The 15,646-nt window shown below is 41.5% G+C and overlaps 1 protein-coding gene across 29 annotated transcripts in view; it reads right to left on the reverse strand.

Moving 5' to 3' along the window:
* LCA5L (lebercilin LCA5 like) overlaps positions 1-14,051 on the reverse strand; it is a 41,810-nt gene extending 27,759 nt beyond the window's left edge. For 3 of the 29 annotated variants that reach the window (XM_054542546.2, XM_054542532.2, XM_054542548.2), the window contains exons 1-2: positions 13,687-14,030; positions 12,388-12,454 (exon numbers count right to left, since the gene is read on the reverse strand). The gene's annotated coding sequence lies outside the window, so the exon portion shown is untranslated. Of the gene's footprint in view, positions 1-3,751; positions 3,906-12,387; positions 12,455-13,686 lie in introns of all 29 variants that reach the window. The other 26 variants (XM_054542528.2, XM_054542550.2, XM_054542539.2 and 23 more) reach the window with 22 other exon arrangements.
* Between the last annotated feature and the right edge of the window lie 1,595 nt (positions 14,052-15,646).

Here is a 15,646-nt window from a genome sequence, read left to right on the forward strand (position 1 = left end):
CCCAGCTAATTTTTGTATTTTTAGTAGAGATGGGGTTTCACCATGTTGGCCAGGATGGTCTCGATCTCTTGACCTTGTGATCTGCCCGCCTCGGGCTCCCAAAGTGCTGGGATTACAGGTGTAAGCCAGCGTGCCTGGCCTGCCATGAATTTTCTAGTGGATGTACTGTCAACTTGCTTTTGTCAAATTTCTAAAACACATAGTATGAGGCAGTGATCAATTCTACTGTTGATCACTACTATAACCTAATCTGTCTCATGTAAAAAAAGCTATAAGCAACTTCAGATTAATTGCTGTGTTCACTGATTTGTCTTATAATTAAATAGGCAAAAATATCTGAAAATCAAAAATCATAATTTCAATCCATATCCTAAGACACTGAATTTTTGGGAGCTTACTAAGTATAAAAGTCGTCATAAATGCTTTATAGAGTATATTTAGATGCTATATTCTTTTGAAATAATATATTTACAACTTGGTAAGATCAGCATATGAACTGACTGGCCCAGTGTTTATCACAGCTTATTAGTGTCAGTGTCACTAAAATCAGCTTTTAGGTAAAATCGGCTTTTAGGTAAACTCAGTATGCTTCTTTTTGCTACAACAAATAGACAATTGTTCTTAATATTAATGGCGTAGTCTTTGACAAAAAGAGGTCATAAGAAAAACTGGGACCAGATGATAACAACACTTACATGAATTTTGTACCTGATTCACTAACATTTTAAAATGAAGATTTTAAAAAATGTATCAAATAGGTCAATTTATTTGGCTTACTGAGCGTATATATTTAACACAACTGATTCCTAAGCCTTTGGGATACAATTCTTTATTTTTAATCCTCTTTTATTGAGGTATCAAAGAAAATTAGTAAGAGTACCATTTGATAAGATTAGAAATGTATATCCCCATGAAACTATCACCACAATCAAGACAGTGAACACATCCACATAATCTCCCAAAGCCTCCCAGCACCCCATTGTAATTCCTCTCATCCTTCCCTGCGCCTCACTCCCAACTCAGGCAAACCCTGTTTTTTTGTCACTATCAATTATTTTGCATTTTATAGAGTTTTATATAAATGGAATCATCCAGTATGTATTTTTATTTGGTTGGCTTCTTTCACTCAGCATTACTATTATGAGAGTCATCCATGTTACTATGTGCATCAATATCAGTAGTTCACTTGTTTTTTTTAAGTTGCTGAGTAGTTTCCAATTGTATGTATAAACCATAATTTGTTTATTCATCTGTTCACAGACATTTCAGCTATTTCCAGTTTTGGGCTATCACAAATAAAATTGCTGTGAATATTCTGGATATAAATCCTTTATCAGATATATGCTTTGCAAACATTTTCTCCTCATCTGTGATTTTTCATTCTCTTAAAAATGTCTTTTAAAGAGCAGACTGTTAATTTTGGTGAAGCCCAATTATCAATTTGTTCTTTTAAGAATGATCCTGGCCGGGCATGCTGGCTCATGCCTGTAATCCCAGCACTTTGGGAGGCCGAGACAGGCGGATTGCCTGAGGTCAGGAGTTCGTGACCAGCCTGGCCAACAAGTTTAAACCCCATCTCTACCAAAAAATAAGAAAATTAGCTGGGAGTGGTGGCGGGCGCCTGTAATCCCAGCTACTTGGGAGGCTGAGGCAAGAGAACTGCTTGAACCCAGGGGGTGGAGGTTGCAGTGAGCTGAGATTGTGCCATTGTACTCCAGCCTGGGTGACAAGAAACTCTGTCTCAAAAAAAAAAAAAAAAATGATCCTTTTGGTGCTGTATCTAAGAAATTTTTGCATGACCTGAGGTCACAAAGATATCCTTTCTTTCTTCTAGAAGTTTTACTTTAAGTCTATATTCCATTTTGAGTTACTTATTATGGATCAAAATTCATTTTTTGGTATATGGGCATCCAATTGCTCCAGCACCATTTGTTGCAAAGACTATCCTTTTTCCACTCAATTGCCTTTGCATCTTTGTAAAAACCCAGATATTCATATGTTAATCTATTTCCGTGCTCTCTATACTGTTCTACTGATCTATTTCTCTATAGTCATACCAATACCACACTATTTTGGTTACTGTAGCTTTTTTTTTTTTTCTCTTTTTTTGAGAGAGGGTCTTCTTCTATTGCCCAGGCTGGAGTGCAGTGGCATGATCTTGGCTCACTGCAACCTCCACCTCCTGGGTTCAAGTGATTCTCCCTCCTCAGCCTCCCAAGTAGCTGGACTACAGGTTCGTGCCACCACATCCAGCTTTTTTTTTTTTTTTTTTTTTTTTTGTAGAGACAGAGTTTTGCCAATTCTCCTGCCTTGGCAGGGTAGGTAAATTTCCAAAAGAGTTACTTGTACATAAATTATACTCACCAAAGAGACAGGATATTCCTAGCATTCTGGAATTCCCAGGACTCCAGAACCACCCTAAAATTTCTACCTATATGACCTCAATACAGGTATGTTTGGGTTCACCTGGCACTGTGTGAGTTCTATTCTTTTCCATGAAATGGCATCTGAGAGACATTATCAGCAATGTAAACAAAAGTAAAACCCAGTTTGATTCTTGGCTGTTACTACAGTCAGCAATGAATGTGTCCTGGATGCAGGTATCAAGTGGGATCATATATTCAGTCTGTTAAATACCAGTTTTCTCACTGACCTGTTAAAAATTGACTGATGACTAGTATCAGGCCTATAACTGCACTTTTAAGTTGACTAAACTGTTTCAGAAATCTTTATATTAATATACATACACTACACTTCTCTATTGTTATCAATAAAAAGTGTAGTTTCCACATACAAATTTCTGATTATGTGGTGCATTTTTGAAAAATCCAGGCCTTAAACCAACCACTTAATGTTCTTTCTTTTGAGACGGGGTCTTGCTCTGTTGCCTAGACTGGAGTGCAGTGGTGTGATCACAGCTCACTGCAGGCTTGACCTCCTAGGCTCAAGCAGTTCTCCCACCTCAGCCTCTCATTTAGCTGGGATTACAGGCACATACCACCATGCCCGGCTAATATTTTTAGTTTTTGAAGAGATGGGGTCTCACTATGTTGCCCAGGCTGGTCTTGAACTCCTAGGCTCAAGCAATCCTCCCATCTCAGCCTCTCAAAGTGCTAGGATTACAGGCATGACCCACCATGTCCGGGCATTGATGTTCTTAATTAATTAATATGTTCAGTCAAAGAACATTTATTTAGTGTCTTCCAGGGACTGGGGTTATGAAGAAGGTAAGCTTTTGCCTTAAAAGATCTTAAAATAGACAAAGTTAGTAATTATATAATTAATATCTACTATAGTTACACTAGTTTTTGTATCAAATTTACAGTATAGTTCAGATTTGGCAGCATTTATATTTTGAACAGTTTACAGTATAATGGCGCCTATTTTACTGCACATGAAGCATAATTTTATTATGTCTCTATCATTATGGAGTTTATAGTTGTTTCTTTGCTGTTATGACTCAGGAACACAATGAGTAATTATAAACACTGTTCTAATGGAAAAAATCTGATCTGGTTGAGGTTACGTTTTCCTGGAATGCACTATGGTAAAAGGGATGGTTACTTATAAGAACAGTAAACTTCTATATTGTGCTTATCTAATTAGTGAATTAGAAATAAGAATGTTCAAGATCAAGGTATATGTCTGAATCATTCTGAATACAACGGTCAGGTGTCTTTACTCCTGCTTTTGCAACAAGGCAGATGGAAAATAAAACACGCTAAAATGTTTGAAGGTGATTACTGCATACCTGGTGTCCTTTATCAAACTTCCCTAAGATGTCTGATGATAAACTGAAGATAAGCACAGGGTTCTTCCCACTGCGGTATTTATGAGCTTTCCACGGTAGTATTTTTTTGACAGGTTTTGGTCTCTTTTTAAAGAAAGAATATATTTTAAAAAACCTAAAATGGTATTACAAAAGGAAAATGTTACACTCTCACAAAGAAACATATTTCTGTAATAAGAATAAGGTTTTGAAGCAGTTTTAATTAATATATATATATTCCCTTGTGTTATGGATTGGTGTGGTCTCGGCTCACTGCAATCTCTGCCTCCCAGGTTCAAGCAGTTCTCCTGCCTCAGCCTCCTGAGTAGCTGGGATTACAGGCGCCCGCCACCATGCCCGGCTAATTTTTTTGTATTTTTAGTACAGACGGGGTTTTACCATGTTGGCCAGGCTGGTCTCAAACTCCTGACCTCAAGTGATCTACCCACCTTGGCCTCCCAAAGTGCTGGGATTACAGGTGTGAGCCACTGCACCTGGCCACAGGCGGCTTTTTCTCTATGAAAGTGAACTGTTGGCAGTTGATTGGGAAATTCTTGGATGTGATTATCAAACAGTGATGTTGAAATAAGACGTGAAGGAGCCATACACAGCAGTGCCTTTTCAAGTTTTTGGCAGAAGAAAAGATCTTGTGGCTCATCTGCCTGCTCTTTCTTTCCAGTACAGAGTTGAACATAAATAATTAAAGTTTTTGGATTATGTGTTTCTTGCCTGTCAACAATAAAAATAACAAAAAGACGACCCTCTTGGTAGCTACTTGTAAGCACTGGATTGTATTTTAGAAGCAGAGACAGTGATTGATTTAGTATTATATACTAAAATGTATTCTGGTTCCATACTTTCATGAATTATCAGATTCTTGGTTAATAATACAACTAGAAAATCCTAATTCTTAAAAGTAAATATTTTGTTACACGCATATAATGAAAAAAATTCTGTAGTGAATTTATAATTAATTCATAAAGATAATTTAATTCAAATGATTACATCTGTGTTTCTGGCTGAAATTATTCTATGGGTAGGTAATTATATACATATTTTTTGAGATGGAGTCTCACTGTGTCATCCAGGCTGGAGTGCAGTGGTGTTAGCTCAGCTCACTGCAGTCTCGACCTCCTGGGCTCATGCGATCCTCCTGCCTCAGCTTTCCAAGTAGCTGGGACTACAGGCATGTGTCACCATGCCCAACTAATTTTTGTATTTTTGCAGAGATGGGATTTTACTATGTTGCCCAGGCTGGTCTAGAACTCCTAGACTCAAATGATCCACCTGCCTTGGCCTCCCAAAGTGCTGGGATTACAGGCATGATCCGGGCCACAGCACCCGGCCAGTAATTATATTCTTAACCAGTCCTGCCTCTTGGGAAAAAAAAACTTACTCAGCATGCAAATTTTCCCTCTTTTCTTATCCATTCTCAACATTTCCTATTGCCTTCCCCACTTCATTTTTTCTCTTTAACACATACTATCTAACCTAACACCCATTTTACTTCCTCAGCCTGTTTGTAGCCTGGCTTCCCCGCTAACTGCATGCTTTACAAGGCATGCATTCTGGCTCCTTTGTCTACTGCTATATCCTCAGTGCCTAGAGGAGTTCCTGAGAATGTTAAGTGTCCAATATTGATCAAATAAATTAATGTTCAGGATGCCTCTGTGCTTAATTCCTCTCTTCATATCCATTACTCCTGAAAAAACTTCTCATTACTGCTAACCCAATCTGAAAAGCTCTAAATGAAAGCTTTCCCAATGTGATAAATACCTATCTCAAACAAAAAAACAGCTTTAAGCTTAATGGTGAAACATTAATTTACACTGATGTAAGAATTAAGATAAATGCCTACTATCACTGTTGTTCATTAATATTGTTCTGGAGGTACTAGGTCTAAATATTGGAAAAGAAGAGGCAAGTTATTATGTGGAAATTAAATGAAATGATTATATACTTATAAAACACTATCAAGAGAATTAAATTGACACTATAGGTTACAAAATGGCTATAAAATTCATCTTTTTTTTGAGACAGGGTCTCACTCCATCGCCCAGACTGGAGTGCAGTAGCGCGATCACAGCTCACTGCAGCCTCAACCTCCTGGGTTCAGGTGATCCTCCCACCTCAGTCTCCCAGGTAGCTGGGACTACAGGCACGTGCCACCATGCCTGGCCAAGTTTTTGTAGAGATGGGATTTCGCCATGTTGCCCAGGCTAGTCTCGAACTCCTTGGCTCAAGAAATCTGCCCACTTTGGCCTCCCAAAGTGCTGGAATTATAGGTGTGCCTGGCCCTAAAAATAATCTTTTCTATATGCAAAATAACTTAGAAAATAGATGAAAAATATCCCACTTACTATATCCAAATATTTAAAACATCTAAGTTTACTATGAATAATATGAAGGAAACTTTAAAACTACTGAAATAAAATATTTAAGTGAAGGACACATTTTGTTCTTATATCAAAAGGACACAGATTATAAAGCTGTAAATTCTCCCTAATTTAATCTACATGATCAATGTATTCTCAATGAAATACTGAGTAATTTTGTGAAATTTGACCAAACAATACAAAATTCATATAGAGAAATAAATATGAAAGAATACAAAGAAATATGAACAAAAATGATGAGAAGGGACTACTTTGATCAGATACTGAGATATTAAGCTACAGTCACTAAAACAGCCTGATACTAATGCTTTGACAGAACAATATTCTGGAATAAAGAGTTCAGAAACAGAAACACAAACAAATACATATGGTAACCTGGTGTAAGATAAAGGTAGAGAAAGTGGACTTCAGTAAATGATGAGAGGTAGGCTAGAGTCTACCTGGAAATCAAAACAAAAGCAGATTCTTGTTGCATTTCTTACACTAAAATGACTGTTAGATGGGTTCAAAATGTAAATGTTTAAAAAATTATTAAAAGAAAACAGAGAGTGTGGAAAAACATAAAGCCTAGAACCATAAAGGAAACAACTGATAAAAATAACTGCATAAAAATTTTAAAGCTTCCTTATAATTAAAAAAATAATAAAGTTCAAAGGCATCTTACAAACTGGAAAAAAGATTTTCAATACATATGACAAAGACCTAATTTCCTTAATTTACAGAGATCTCTTAAAATAATCCATTAGTAAAACGGGCAAAAGATATGAACGCATTACAGAATAAACACATTACAGAAACACAGAAAACCAAGAGTTATATAAAAAGATGTTCAAACTTACTCATAATGAAATGCAAATTACAACAATTAGATTCCATTTTTCATCTACCAGAATGGCAAAAATTAAAGAATCAGATAAAACATATTATTGTTATTATAACTGTGATGAATAATAATACTGATAATGCATAGTATAAAAAATAAAGCATATCTGTGTATGTGTAGATATGTAAAGTTCTCTAAGATATGTTCATTTTCCAATCAATGTCTACATGTAAAATAGAGTTAAATTCTCATTTTTAAGATTTAAGACTTTCATTTGGTACAGTGGTAGGCTGAATAATGGTCCCCTAAGGATGTCCATGTCCTAATCCCTAGAACCTGTGAGTGTTACTATACATAGCAAAAGGGACTTTGCAGATGTGATCAATTTCAGGTCTTGAGGTGGGAAGATTATCCTGAGTTATCCCAGATTATCCATGTGGACCTAATGTAATCACATGGGCCTGTCTAAGAAGGACACAGGAGGGGTCAGAGTGAGAAGGCTCTGTGATCACAGAAGCAGAGTCAGAGGGAGAAGACACGACGCTGCTGGCTTTCAAGATGGAAGAAGGGGTCACATGCCACAGAATACAGGCTTTTCTAGAAGTTAGAAAAGGGAAGGGAATGATCCTCCCTTGGATCCTCTAGAAGGAATCAGTCCTGCTGACATCCTAACTTTAGCCCCTTAAGACTCATTTCAGACTTCTGACCTCCAGAGCTGTAAGAAAATAAATTTGTTTGAAGCCACTGAGTTTGAGGTAATTTGTTATATCAGCAATACAGAACTAATACAGGTACCTTGAAAAACATCATGAATTAAAATGAGACTAAAAGCAGGCTATTAAATGCAAATGAATTGCACTGTTATAAATTTCAAGAAGTCAAAGATGGTGAGTTCAAACACTTTGGGGAAATATCTTAATTGTTCCAGAAACCAGCTTGCTTTACCTTGCCTTGGACTATATCTAGGAACAATATGACCAACCCGAGATAGCTGGTGGGATTGTTTGCTTTGGAAAAATGAGCTGGAGAAAACAGCCGACCCTCTCATAAGCACTCCATGAAGATTTTTTTTAAAAGCAGGTGGCTTTCCTGCAGAGGCAGTGGCAGAAGCATGGCTGAAGGCTGAGAAAGCAGAGTGAAGTAGTTGTAAGGGGGAGGAGTGACAAAGAGGCGTCAGGTAGCTGGCAAAGTTAGGAAATTAATTAGAGCTAACAAATTAACTGAGGACATAAGTAAATATATTTAGAATCATGGGGTCAAATTTCTTACTGTCTGAAAGAGGGAAGGCTGGAAAGAACCCTGAAATGTTGGATTAGAATGAGAAATGCTAGGTTCAAATACACACACATACACACACAAGGAGGTATATACAGTTACAGATCTATGTGCATATATATCTATAAATGTATGTGTATGTGTATATGCATATGTATATATATGTGTGCGTGTATTTTTCCCCTAACTCTGCTGAGAGGGCCTAGAATCAACGACACCCCAGAAACAATGAGTACACTGTGTACCATTCTCCACTAAATACCATTCTCTGCTATAATGAATTGGGGTTCCTTGGAGAAATGGATGATCCTAAGCCTGAGGCAGGCAAAGAGAAGAAAGGCTGGTGTGTATCAAAAGGGCACAGGAGCCAGCTTTAAGAAGCTCCCACTAGTCAAAGCTAGGGCAATTTGAACATCAATACCAATAAGGAGGATACATCAGCCTGAGCAACATAGGGAGATGCCATCTCTATAAAAAACAAAACAAAACAAATTAGCTGGGTGTGGTGGTGCACACCTATGGTCCCAGCTACTTGGGAGGCTGAGGCTACAGTGAATTTGATCATGCCAACACTGCACTCCAGCCTGGACAAGAGTGAGACCCTGCTCAAAAAAAAAAAAAAAAACAAAACAAAATGGGATTTACCATGTCAGAGTATCTCTTCCCAAAGTACTAATCAAATGCAAAGGGAAAACAGGTGGCTGTGGAGAAACCTGGCAGATCCGTGCTTGAACAGGTAATCAAGGTTCATGTCACCAGGGTGGGACAGGTGACATTCACTAGTCACCAGGTGGGACTAGTGACATTCACTAGTGTCCATGGGCACTTGAGAAGATCACAGCACCATTTCTGTGGTCTTTCTGCCACAAGCACAGCCTGTCTGGTTAGAAAAAAACATCAGCCGGACCCAAGTTCAGGGTCTCCCTATTGAATGAAAAGCCTGAACTCTAAACTCTTTGACAAAAATGTTAAATGAACAGAAAAGCTCTTCTCTAAGCTTATAAATGTGGTATTATATAGCTAAGATAATCAGTATCTTATGGTTTTCAAGAACATTATTTCAAACACTTTATCTACTTTTATGTGTCCCAATTTTTTGCTTCAGAAATTTTGCGAGTCACTCTAAACATTGACAAAGGGAGGTTATGATTCTTAACACTGATTGGCCCGGCGTGGTGGCTCACACCTGTAATCCCAGCACTTTGGGAGGCCGAGGCGGGCAGATCACTTGGGCCTAGGAGTTTGAGACCAGCCTGGGCAACATGGTGAGACCCCGTTCCTAAAAAAAAAATTAGCCGGGTGTGACAGTCCCAGCTACTTAGGAGGCTGAGCCCAGGAAGTCAAGGCTGCAGTGATGCAGTGAGCTGTGATCGCACTACATTCCAGCCTGAGGGACGGAGTGGGACCCTGTTTCAAAACCAAAAAAAGCCAAAAGAACAAAACACTGATTGAGAGGCAGTATACTGTGGAAGAAAAAAGGTATGTTCCCAGTTCTGCCAATACAACTAGCTATTAGACCTCAAATGTCTAAGGCAAGAAATTAGCTGATTTCTCAGTGACATCTAAGGTCCAGTCTAGCACTAAAATCCATAAATGAAATATACCTATATATATATCAGCAATTTCAAGTTTATTTGATAACATGAAAATGTGCCATGTTCAAAGTTTGGATGGTTACAGACTAGCTATGCTATGCAGGTTTTGGTAATTTAACAACTTTATATATTTTAGAACAAATGTTTGAATTCACTACCCGACTGACACCCTAGTCACCTTCAGGATAAGAACCCGTGCCTCTACTTCCACCAAGTGGCGGCAACTGCAATGTATTGCACTGAGTAAAGAGCTACAAATCTCTACACAAGGAACCGTTTCCAGCTACCCTGACACAACATTCTTTTTAATTTTCAGTGTTTGCCTCATTATTTTTTACTAGGATTTTCATTCTATTTTAATAGAATTGTACTAAAACACACGGTGCTTAGTATCTCACACATTAGAATGTTCAGTTCATTCATTCTTTCAGCACCCATTTGAGTGCTTACTATGTGCCAGGCACTATGTGGGGTGTGGAGATACAATGATGAACACAAACAGCAAATGTTTCTATTTTTGTGGGCCTTATGTCAGTAATGAACTAACCATAATAGTGACTGTCCCGAGTGTCTTCAAGGAAGGAGATACAACTCTGTGAAGATAAAGGAACCTGATCCTGACAGTGATCAGGGAAGTTATCCCTGCAGAAGTACGGTCTGAGTTGAGATAGGAAGGGTCAGTGGGAACTAACTAGGCAAGAGAGGATGAGAGGGAGGAGGGAAAACAATGCAGACAGAAAGGAAAGGATGCCAAGGCCGGGTGGGTGGAGGCAGCCCATGTGGCTGGAGCCCAGTGAGAAGGGCCAGCGGTTTCAGATGAGTCTTGAGAAGCAGGCGGGGGTGAACAGCTGCAGGGCCTTGGGAAGGCGTGCTTATGATGTGGATCATTAATCCAAGGGCAATGGGAAGCTGGCTGTAGGCAAAAGACGGAGGCGGGGAGGGATGGCATAATCAGCTTTGCCTTCTGAAGAAGTTACTCTGGCTGCAGGGTGAAGAATGGAGAAAAGCCAGAGGGGATGTGGGGGGACCAGCTGGTACAGGACTGCAGCAGGCTGAATGAAGGTGGTAGTTTGGACTTAGGTGTCCACGACAATGAAGAGATGTGAAAGATGCCCAGGAGACAACCTCACCTGGGCTTATGGATTCACTGGGTGTTGGGGTGTGATAAGGGTCAAGGAGGAATCCTAGGTACAATGGAAGAGGTCCCAGCTGGGGTTGGGAAGTGGGGTTGTTTGGTTTTGTGCATGTTGAATTGGAGGAGACTGAGTGGTATTAAGAAACACTATCACGCAGCTAGCTGAACGTACAAGTCTAGCTGAGAAAAGGTCAAGTTGGAGAAAGGTGGGAGTCAAGAGCACATGACTGGAACTTAAAAGCTGTGCGTGTGAATCTGTGCCTTGTGCTAGATGAAGGGGCGCAATGGAGAAATGGGAACAGATGCCGAGCTTTGAGAATCTCCAATATCAGGGAGCCTGGGAGAGGAGGGTGAGCCAGAATGGCAGCAGGAAAAGCACAAGAGTCAGGGGTGGTCTCAGAAGCCAAGGGAAGACAGTGTTTGTAGAGTGAAATGGGGGCAGCAGTTTCAAATGCCGCTGAGAGACTGAGCAAGATAAGGCCTGAAAATGTCTCATTCCTGGTTTTTGTTTTAGCAGAGATGAAGAGGGAAGCCAGACTGGCTAAGGACTGAGAGACAAATAATAGAGGCATTGAATATGGCAGTTCTTTAAAGTTTGCCTGTCGAAAGGGATAAGGGATTGGACAATAACTGGAAACTGAAGGGGAACGTGGGGTCAAAGAAGATTCTTTTTTTCTCTTTTGTGATGGGAGACTTGAACATGCTTCAAAACCATGGCAAAGAGCCAGCTGAGATGGAACAGGTGATCATACAGGAGAGGGAATGCATACCTGACAGGGTAGTTTTTGGCGAGTGGAAAGGGATGGGATCCAAAGCATGGAGAGGGAGTGGCCTTGGTTAGGAGGAGGAAGGAAGGTAGGAACAGATATAAGTAAGGCTTGCAGTTTTGGGAGCTGAAGAATGAGGGGATTCCCATGTGACAGCTTCAAGTTTCTCTATGAAGTGACAGCACAAGGGCATGGTGGGAGATCAAATCTGAGTAAAATGGTCATTTATGAAATGCAATCTCCTACAGACCCTCAGCTAACTGTGGCAATCCTACTCTGTTACTTTGGTTAATTGGGGTTTTACCTGATGGCAAAAGAGAAAAGATGGGGCTAGGAGTTTAAGAGAGTGGCAAGGGTAGGGCCGGGCGCAGTGGCTCACGCCTTTAATCCCAGCACTTTGGAAGGCCGAGGCAGGCAGATTACCTGAGGTCAGGAGTTTGAGACCAGCCTGGCCAACATGGTGAAACCCCGTCTCTACTAAAAATACAAAAATTAGCTGGGCATCGTGGCGCACACCTGTAATCCCAGCTAAAAAAAACAAAAACGAGAGAGATTGGCTAGGGACCGTAGCTCCTTGAGGGCAGGGACCTGTCACATTGATCGCGGTATCAGCACCCAGGTACTTACTATTCAAAATGATCAGCATACAGATGATCATTTGTCTGCATCTCAGTTTGCCTCTTTTGGTGCTTCTCTAAAAAATAAAAAAGGAAGAGCTTAAACTCCTACATGATTCCTGTCTTTGCGCTGGGAAGAAGGCTCTGGGTTCTTTTGTTCTTCAGGATAGTCCCTTGTAAAGCTCTTGCCATAGTTCTGTTCCAGGGGTACTGTCATATTTATACCTAACAAAGCTAAGAGATGTCTTTACATTTTTAGTCTGTTAGCAGGATGCTTATATGGCCTTGTTGACCCGGTTTAAAACTTGCAATTTACAAAATACATACTGAAAATACTGCACTTTTATCTATGGAAGTTGTAATTTATATAAGGAAATTGTAATTTATATAATCATTTAAAAAACTTATTCATACGAAATAACAGAGAACGGGGAAATAGCATTAAGACTGTCATGCTCAAGTGGGGGAGGGGCAGACTCAGGGAAACCAGTTAGGAAGCAAGTAAAATGATCCAGGCACCAGATGATGGGGGCCTGGACGAAGGTGGTGACAGTGGCGGTTGTGAATTGTGAATCTATTCTGGGTGCATTTTGAAGGCAGTGCTGACAGACTGAAGGTGAGGAAGAGAAAAACAGGACTCAAGCAGGGTGCAAGACTCGGGCAACTGGAGGATGGAATTTCCAGCAACTATGATGGGTTAAGACTGTGGGAGGACAGGCTTGGCTTGGGGAATTATTGAGAGCTATCTTGGACGAGCTGTGTTTGAGATGCCGCAGACATCCAAGTAGGGATGTGGCAGGTAGCTAAATGCAGGGGGTCTGGTGTTCAGGGGAGGGGCGAGGGCTGGGAATGCACACTTGGGGCTCACTGACATTCAGATAGGCTCTGAGTACAGGAGACTGGATGAGTTCATCTAGGGATTGAGTGTAGACAGAAAAAAGGCTCAAGCTCACATTCAGCCGTGAAAACTGGTCTCTGAAAAAAGTTGACCGTTGGCTTAAGTGTGGCAACAAAACGTTAACACGCTGAGGGGAGGGTGTGGATAAAGAGCCCCGAGGCTGGGTGAGTGGGGGACAAACAGAGAAGACATTTCAAAAGATTTAGATTCCTACGAGATAGGGAGATGCCAGCGCTAAAGTCAGAAAGAAAAACTAATCCAAAGCAAAACAGCAAGTAAGCAGAGGCAAAATAGGAGGTCAAACAGAAGATTCAGATAGAAAAACCCCGAAGTTCCCTCGGTGGGACGGCGGTGAGATCGGCCCCCGCCCCCCCGCCGGACCCAGGCGCGGCCCCGGGCGCGCTCGGTCACCTCGGCCCAGGCCGTCCCCCTGCCCAGCGGGCCTGAGAGTACGTGTGTCGCCGGGGCGCCCGGTCACTGCCGAGCCGGGGTAGCTGTTCCTTGGCAGACCGCGCCGCGAGGAGGAAACTGCGGGGCGCTAGCGAGGCAGGCAGGGGCGAGGACTGAGTGACCGGCGATACTGGAAGCCCAGAAAGAGCGTAGCAGGCGGGTCCGGAAGGGCCCAGCGCTGGGGCTGTAACAGGGTAACCGGCTGCGGGGAACGAGTGCGGCAGCGGGGCCGTTACCTGCTCCGCGCTGTTCCCGCGACTGTGCCAACCCCGCAGCGCCGGCGCGTCGCCATGGAAACCCGCGCGCGGGGCCTCCTGGGAAGCGCCGGCCTGCGGGGGCTGGGCGCGCGCATGCGCACTCGGGCAGCGGGCGCCGCGGCGGGGAGGGGCGTCTTGGGCCTGGAGGTCAGTGTGGCCTCGCGTTTGTCTTCGGTGTCGGGAAGTGAGTTGCTTGTGTAGACGTCTGTAAACGAGCCTCCTGCCGTCCCTCTTCGGCGCCCGGGACCCTGCCTTCCCGCGTGGCCGCACCGGGAGCGAGGGAGCCTGTCGTGCTTCACGGGCTGTGGCTCTCTCCCGACCTCTTAAGGCTCTGCCAGCCTTAGGTGACTTGAGTCAGTAGGTGGGTGTAGACGCCTGCCGGTAGGCTGCTAGGCAGCGGGTGTAGACGCCTGGTCAATGCCTGGGAAGCACAGTTCCCCTATTAACCCCTTGTCATAAAGACGATTTTTTTGTTTTGTTTTGGTTTTTTAAAACAAAATCTGATAACAATGCATGTTTGGCATAGAGAATTTAGAAATGTAAATTCTAAGGCAAGTCCAAAGCAAAAGTCAAAATCACCTAGATGATGGAGTTATAGGTGTTTTTTAATGACAGCGTAGGAATTTGGCATAATTTAGGACGACTTACATTGTTTCCTTTTATTTATTTACCTTTTTTACTTCATCAAAGCCATGTTGAATATCCTTGCAGATGAATCTTTGAGGTCACCCCTGACTGTTTCCTTAGGATAAATTCCTACACATGAGGTTGCAGGGCCAAAGCATATGCTCACTTTGAGGCTTTCTAAAGGTAAGAGGGAAACTGCTTTCCAGTAAGTGTCCCAATACTTGGCCCGCATTGGAAATTCTCTTTTTTCTTAAAATTTTTTTGCCCATTTTATTGTCAAAAATTGGCATCTTTAATTGTATTCACTTCCTTGTTAGTAGGAAGAATAGACTTTTTCCCATATCTTTAGTACCATTTGTCCTTATTGTGTGATTTGCATTTTCCTGTCTTTTGTCCATTTTAAAACTTGACGTTCATCTTTGTAAAAATGGGTTTTGTAAGGACTTTTGATGCTTGAAAACTTGGCTTGTGATATACGTTGCAGATATTTCCTCAGTTTGTCAGTTACCTTTAATTTTGTTTACAGTGTATTTTGGTATTTGTGTAGAGTCAAGCTTATTACATTTTTCTTTATAGTTTCTGCATTTGGTTTTTATATAAAAGGAGAAACGGGTGTTTTTTTTCAAATTGACTTTAATCCTGCTTTGGTAGAAGTGGGTTAGGACAAGCTTTCTCTCCATATCACCATTTCTTCCTCTAGAAATGCATGACCCACCCTGAGTTTTGGTGGGCCATGCATTTCTAGAACTCCTTAGGTAAGGAATTATCCGTATAAGTTGGGTGCCGATTGTTTTTGCTGGTAGGGATGGGCGGGACATCTCCAGGTAAGCAAACATTAGACAAATGTCACTCTAGACTTGACATTATGGAAAGATGGGCTGATGCTTGGTGGCTGGTGGTGGTCCCATGACAGTAACAAGAGCAGAGTTTTGCTGTTGAGGGAACATCCAACCCTGGAGCTCAGGACTGGAGGAATTGAAAGGTAGAGTTTCCTTAGAATGGTTTCCTCCTCTTCTCTACCAGCTTTTCCCAGTCTG

Source organism: Pongo abelii, chromosome 22 (genome assembly GCF_028885655.2).
Source record: "Pongo abelii isolate AG06213 chromosome 22, NHGRI_mPonAbe1-v2.0_pri, whole genome shotgun sequence".
Taxonomy (NCBI): Eukaryota; Metazoa; Chordata; class Mammalia; order Primates; family Hominidae; genus Pongo; species Pongo abelii.